Below are 7443 nucleotides of genomic sequence, written 5' to 3'. Positions count from 1 at the left end.
AACCCACTCTTGGTCATGCAGACTTGTAGGTAGATCATACAACAGCTTTGGTATTGTTTCTTACTCTGAACGATTGCCTCCTGCCGTTGTTGGCTGGCTATGCAAGCGCTATCCTGAACTACCAACTACTACTTACTTTCCAGTGTCCTTTGTATCTAAGGGTGTCAGTGTGACTTGTCTTGGCCAAGGAAGTTTGCTGAGGATGAGAACGAAGCTGGGTTATGGGAAGGCTTGCATGAGACAGGTAAGCTGTCTTATGGGCTTCCCAGGTGGCGCCAGTGGTAAAGAATTCACCTGCCAAGCCAGAGACATAAGAGATGTGGGTTCGATCCCTGGGTTGGGATGATCCCCTGGAGGAGGGCATGACAACCCATTCCAGTATTCTTGCTGGAGATCCCCATGGACACAGGAGTCTGGTGGGCTACAGCCCGTAGGGTCGCACAGAGTCAGACATGACAGAAGCAACTTAGTAAGCAAGCAAGCTATCTCTTCCCCTTGTTTCTGCCCTGTAAGTGGTTTTGATGCTATGAGCTGCAAAAGTCATTTACAGCTTCAGGATGGCAAGGACAAGGGACAAAACTCAACACCTCAGGATGTCAGAGTGAACAGAGGAAACACGTGGCTCCCCAAAGATTCAGTTGAGTGGTTGAACCAACACCAGCCTCCAGCTCCTGCCAGATGTCTTAAGTGAAAAAGCAAATACCTATGGGCCTAAGGTACCATTTTGGATTTCTATTACCTGCAGCCCAAAGCATTTCTAAGTGACCCATCATGTACCAGGGATCCACATAGGCCCAAAGCAGGAGCTAGAATCTGGGTGTCTGATGAACTAGTGTTGCAAATTGCCTGAAGTCATCTGTTTGCACTTTTAGAAGTCGAATTACTTTAGCTTTCACCTTTAGATCTGTAATTTTCCTGGAACTGATATCTTTTATACCATGTAAGAGAAGAATCAAGACTTTTGACATATGGCTATCTAATTGACTCAGACCATTATGAAAAAAAAAATCTTTTAACCAATGCACTACTGTGTTAACTTTGTCATCAAGTATGACTTTATATAAATGAGTACACTTTTAATACTTTCTTCTGATATACTACTTGATATTTCTATTTTGTATGAACAGTAAGCTCCCTTAACTGTCTACAGCTTTACAATACTTCTTTATATAATAAACTCTCCACTTTTATTTTTGTATTAAAAGAGTAGTTGACTATTATCCTTTGAATTTTCATACAAATTTTACAATCAACCTGTTGCTTTCCCAAAAAAGAGAAAAAGCAAAACATACATCTTAAATATCCTAGATATTTAATTTCTTGAGTATCTTGATCTGTTGGTGTCTTTATAACACTGAATCTTCTAATCTATGAATGTAGCCTATTCTTCTTTTATTTAGATCTTATTTGATTTCTCTCATAATGTTTTCTTGCACATTTTTCATTGTATTTATTTTAGAACTTGATGATTTGAGGATGCTATTATAAATAGTATGGATGTTATTTCCTTTACAATTGTTGCTGTACCATCATACCCAAAGTTTAACTTCTGTAGTTTCAGTAACCTGCAGTCAACCATATTCTGAAAATATTAAATGGTAAATTCTAGAAATAATTCCTAAGTTTTAAATTGTGTACTATTCTGAGTAGCATGATGGAATCTTTCACTGTTCCTATCCATCCTGCTGAGGACCTAGAATCATCATTTTTTCTAGTGTATCCACGGCGTATATGCTACCTGTATCAGAAAAAAATATAGTCCATATAGGGCTTGGTACTGTCTAAGGTTCTGACATCCACTGGGCGTCTTGGAACATATCTGCTGCAGATAAAGAGGAAATACTGTATGTAGGAATAAACTGATTATTGTGTATTGGTATTGTATTCAGTGGCGTGGCTGAACTTACTTAATAATTCTAATTATTTTTCTATAAATTCTTTTGTATTTTTCTAAATGCACCATCATGTCATCTACAATAGCAATAATATTGTATCTTCCTTTTGAAACCTCATTGCTTTTATCTCTTTTTTCTTGCTAGTAATTCAAATAAAACACTAAAGAAGGTGACTCTGGTATCTTTTCTCATTCCTAATCTCAAGGGATGGCTTTCATTATTTTACCTTTAAGTATGATGTTTGCAGTAGATTTTTTTGAAGATGCCCTTTATCAGATTAAGAGAATGACTTCTGTATTTATTTTGAGAAGTAAGAATTTTATTCAGAATGCATACTGAATTGTATCCAATGCTTCTACATTTACGGAGATGGCCACATCTCCTTTATTCTGTTTTTATTATTCTAAATTGCCTATATTATCCTATGTCTAATTTATCATTCTCCTTTACACTATTAATGTGTTCAATTATAATTGCAGTCTTTCGATTATTAAACCATTCCTATATCTCTGGAATTAACCCAAATTGGTTCTGATTTGTACTTTTTATACATCACTGGATTTGACTTGCAAATATTTTAATTAAGAATTTTAAATCTACAGTCATGAAAGAGACTCATCTTTAATTTTTCTGACTTGTGATGTCCTTGTATTATTTCAAATTATAGTGAAAGCGTTAGTAGCTCAGTTGCGTCTGACTCTTTGAGACTCCATGGATGTAGCCTGCAAGGTTCCTCTGTCCATGGAATTCTGCAGGCAAGAGTAATGGAGTGGGTAGCCATTTCCTTACATCTGACTTTATAAAACAAGTTTTAAAATGTCTTTTGTTTTCTTATTCTCTGGAAGAGTCATCCAAGATCATTTATTTATTAAAGTTTGGAAAAATTTTCCAAACTGGACCTGGAGTTGTCCTGAGGGCAAGGTTTTTAATAATGCATTCAATTTTAATAGATACTGGAATTCCTATTTCTCTCTGTATTTATTTTCATAAGATGTGTTTTTATAATCTATCAAATGTATTGGAATAAAAAAATTCATCATATCATTGATTTTCCTTTAATGTAAGGAGAATATGTAATGATGTCCCTTTTTTCCATTCCTGCTGTTGAGAAGTCTGGGGTTAGTGTTGCATGTTTTAAAATAATAAAAATTTTTTTTAAAATCTGGCTACTTTTAAGATTTCTACCTTTAGTTTTCACAGTCACGTTTCAGATCATAATATATCTAGATAATATATCTATATCTTGTATGTATCCCATTGGGGTTTATATCCTTCTAGAATCTATGGCTGGTCTCTTTTTCAGTTTAGGAAAATTCTTAGCTGTCATCTCATCAAATTTTGCTTCAGTTTCATCATCTTCTTGTGGGATTCTAATTATAAATTGGGACTCTAATTCCATGCATGCTAGGGCTTTTCCCTCTGCTCCACAGCCTGGAAAAGACTTGAGAGATGCAGCTGCCCTAAGTGAACAGTGTCTGTGGCCTATTTGTAGACTATTTAACCATGTACTCTCCTTAGAGAGCTCTTCCTTATAGAGTTTCTCTCTGCATCACCCAATTCTCACCCTCTGTCCTTCTCCTTAAACGTATTCTGAGCCGCCTCCTAGTCCCAGATGCAGTGCCCGTTCCGATCACTCTTTCCTTGCTCCTACAACCTGCTTTGAAAGCTATATCCAGGAGGGTTTCCTGAACGCTCAGGGAGGATCTTGGATCAAGTCTTTGACTTTTTTAAAATTTATTTTTGGCTGCTTTGGGTCTTCGTTGCTGCTATGGGCTTCTCTCATTGTGGTGCACAGGCTTCTGACTGTGGTGGCTTCTCACACTGCAGAGCTTCGGCTCTAGAGCAGGGGATTGGTAGATATGGCACATGGACTTAGATGCCCCACAGCATGTGGAATCTTCACAGACCAGGGACTGAACTCATGTGCCCTGCATTGGCAGGCAGATTCTTAACCACTGGACCACCGGGAAAGCCCCCACATCTGTGCCTTTCTATCAACTTTTGGCTGTCTATGCAGAGTGCAGGAAAAACTAATATAATTAGTCAGGAGGATGAGATAATGTAACTCTGGAATTTAATACCGGAACCTTTTATCCACGGGAGGATAAGACAGCCATAATCCCTCCTGGTCTTTAAAAAGGTTTCATCTTAGTCTTTATGGTTGGATGTCATCACCGGTTCAATGGACATGAGTTTGAGCAAGCTTCAGGAGATGGTGAAGGACAAGGAAGCCTGGCATGCTGCAGTCCACGGGGCTGCAAAGAGTCGGACACGACTGAGTGACTGAACAACAACAAATAATAATTTTATGTTTTTAAATGTTGCCTTAACTACCCACTTCCCCAAACAAAAGAAAAAGAAAGAAAAAAGTGGACTTGGTATATAACCCCTTGTGTTCGCCTCAGAACAACCTGATGAAGATTTATTATTGTCACTTTAGAGCTTATATAACAAGGGATGGAACTTGGTCTTGTCCATCTGTTTTCGAGTCTGGGCACGTGTGTGCAGGCATCCAACTCTGCAACCCCATGGACTGCAGCCCTCCAGGCTTCTCTGCCCGTGGGATTATTTAGGCAAGAATACTGGAGTAGGTTGCCATTTCCTCTTCCAGGGGATCTTCCTGACCCAGGGATCGTCTCCCGCATCTCCTGCCTTGGCAGGCGGATTCTTCATCACTGCACCACCTAGGAAGCCTGGGCACGTGCAGTGATATGAAGATCCAGCCTCCCTCTCATTCTCCTTTAGCCCCCTACACGCTCTTGCTCTCTGCAACGCAATCAATAGATCTAATGAAAAACCAGGTGACGTAGGACCAGGACCCCACTGGCTACAAGACTCCCCGCTCGGCTCTGCCCCGTGTGGAGCAGCATGTAAGGACCTTCAGCTCTGCTCACCTGTAATCAAGTTGGGAAGGTTTTGCTTGGCCCCATGACACCCGCGATGCTGGGCTTCTCCCCCAGGCCTCTCACCCTTTCATTTCTCAGCGATTCAGTCAGACTTCAGTAAGATTTCTGCGTCCACAATCTTCGAGGCTTTTTTTTTCCTTAGGCGACAATGAACCTTCAGTGAGGGCAAGGGCGAAGACACCTGTTTAATGAAAAGGCTGTGCTATGCTTAGTTGCTCAGTCGTGTCCAACTCTGCGACCGCATGGACTGTAGCCCGCCTGGCTCTTCTGTCCATGGGGATTCTCCAGACAAGAATATTGGAGTAGTGGGTTGCCAGGCCCTCCTCCAGGGGATCTCCCCAACCCAGGGATGGAACCCAGGTCTGCTGCATTGCAGGTGGATTCTTTACCGTCTGAGCCACCAGGAAGACACTTAAAAAAAAAAGCACCAGGCAGGCAGGTAGAGAAAGGGTCATGAGAGCGAGCTTTGCACCAGGATGTGGCTTTGTGTGTGCGCTCAGAAGCCACTGCATGTGTGTGGATACGTGTCTTATGTGCATTTCATTGGCTCTGAGCACGGACAGGACCAAGGAAGGGGCGGGGCGGCTTTGAGGCCGTGGGTGGGGAAGGACAGGGGGTCCTCAGGTGGGGCGGCGGAGGCTGGGGCATCTGGGTGGCAGCCGTAGGTGCAGTCTCGGAGCTGCTGACTGACATACGATTCCCGGCAGGCTGTCACCCGTGTGCTCATCATCCTGCCACTCAGCCTTAAGAGATGCTCTGTGTTTACCCGTCCGGAAGGCCCGGCTCAGGCCGGTCTCTGCCTCATTGGGCAGGCCGTCGCAGCCATCAGCCGTCATCATTCCAGAGGCCTGTCACACAGCCCAACACCCGCCGCAATTCCCGGGCAGTTGAAAGGCACCAGGCCCCTTCCGAGCAAGCACAGCATCCACAGAGGCGCCTCTTCTCTCCTCCCCGCTGCCCTCCGTGAGCGCCCACCAGCTGCCTGCCCCCAACCCATTAGCCCCAGACAGAACAGACAACCCGGCAGCCCAGGGACTCTGTTTTCCACTGTCATTGCCTCCAAGTCAGGTGTGAGGGTCAGGGGGGCCCGCGGGGTGAGGCTGTTAATCAGTTAGAAAACCCTGATTGCATCTTAATAACAAATGCAAAGCACCCGAGAGCAGCAATTTGCAGTAATGGGAAAAATCAGCAGGTCCCTGGGGGTTGACAGGAAGTAAACACTCTCCAGGCTCAAATTGGGGGGAGGAAAAATCATTTGTGAGAGCGTCCTGGCAGGGCTTAAAGCTGCGCTGCTGTCTGTCCTAAGAGGGGAGACGCTGGAGTGAGAAGAGACCAACAATAGATGGAGGAAGGCCCAGCTGTTGGGCATGGCCTCACCCTCAGGCAAAGAGCCTCCACCCTACCAGCCTCCCTGCCTCCCAGAGGATTCCAAAACTATCATACTCTTTCTGGCCCTGGGGCCTCCCTGGTGGCTCAGATGGTAAAGCATCTGCCCTCAATGCTGGAGACCTAGGTTTGATCCCTGGGTTGGGAAGATCCCCTGGAAAAGGAAATGGCAACCCACCCCAGTATTCTTGCCTGGAAAATTCCAGGATGGAGGAGCCTGGTCGGCTCTAGTCCATGGGGTTGAAAAGAGTCTGACACGACTGAGTAACTTCACTTTCTTTCTTTTCTTTCTCTCTGGCCTCTCTGGGTGCCAAGCGCCCATCAGAAACAAACAGAAAAAAATCTCTCACAAAATCTGGCCAAACAAGGGTATCCAACTCAAAGCATTTGAGATTGATGGGCAACCAGGCAAAAACAAAAAACTCAAAGCATTCGAGATGGAAGAGCAAGCAAGCAAAGGTTCATTTCCCCCTCCAGCCTCAATGACTGTACACACCTCTCTCTGTAGTCAGAGGGGGTTGGGAACTCACCATTAAATATTTCTATCCTGCTGGGACATTCCTTTCTTTTACAACTTCCTCAGAATGGGAAGGAGCAGTTATCCCCACTAGAAGGTGAAATGTTTTTTCATAGCATCAATTTTTCTTCCTCTTTGAAAACGTTCCCAGCACCAAACACGCACATTTTTCTTAAATGTAATTTGATTTGGATGGTTTCTTGACCTGCATCCAAATCCAGCCGTGGGTAATTATTACTGTCACTATTGTTATTAATACTGATATTTATCATAATCTCACAAATGCTGGGACAGCCCTTAATCTTGCTGTTTTATTTGGTTGAAAGGAAAATGGAAACCACTGGCCCCCCTCCCGGTTGATCCTCTTGTATTCACCTTCCCCGACTCCTACCATGCGAATAATCAGCCCGGTTACCAGTGAACTCCAGTCAGCTCTAACTCTGAACTGCATTCAGGGCATAGAGACAATGCCAGCAGGTGGAAGAGTCAAGTAGTCAGAAATATCTCACTACAACTGAGGAAATATCTAATTGTCAGGGCTTCTCACTAAATGCTTCGCGAACCAGTGAGCTCTCTATAGCCAGAAATATACAGGTAGAGGCCACAGAGATTATCCTTCAGTTCAGTTCAGTTCAGTCGCTCAGTCGTTTCCGATTCTTTGCGACCCCACGGACTGCAATACGCTAGGATTCCCTGTCCGTCACCAACTCCCAGAGCTAACTCAAACTCATGTCCATCG

Source organism: Bison bison, unplaced genomic scaffold, assembly GCF_000754665.1.
Source record: "Bison bison bison isolate TAMUID 2011002044 unplaced genomic scaffold, Bison_UMD1.0 scf7180017864274, whole genome shotgun sequence".
In the NCBI taxonomy this organism is placed as follows: Eukaryota; Metazoa; Chordata; class Mammalia; order Artiodactyla; family Bovidae; genus Bison; species Bison bison.
This window is presented reverse-complemented; position numbering follows the sequence as displayed.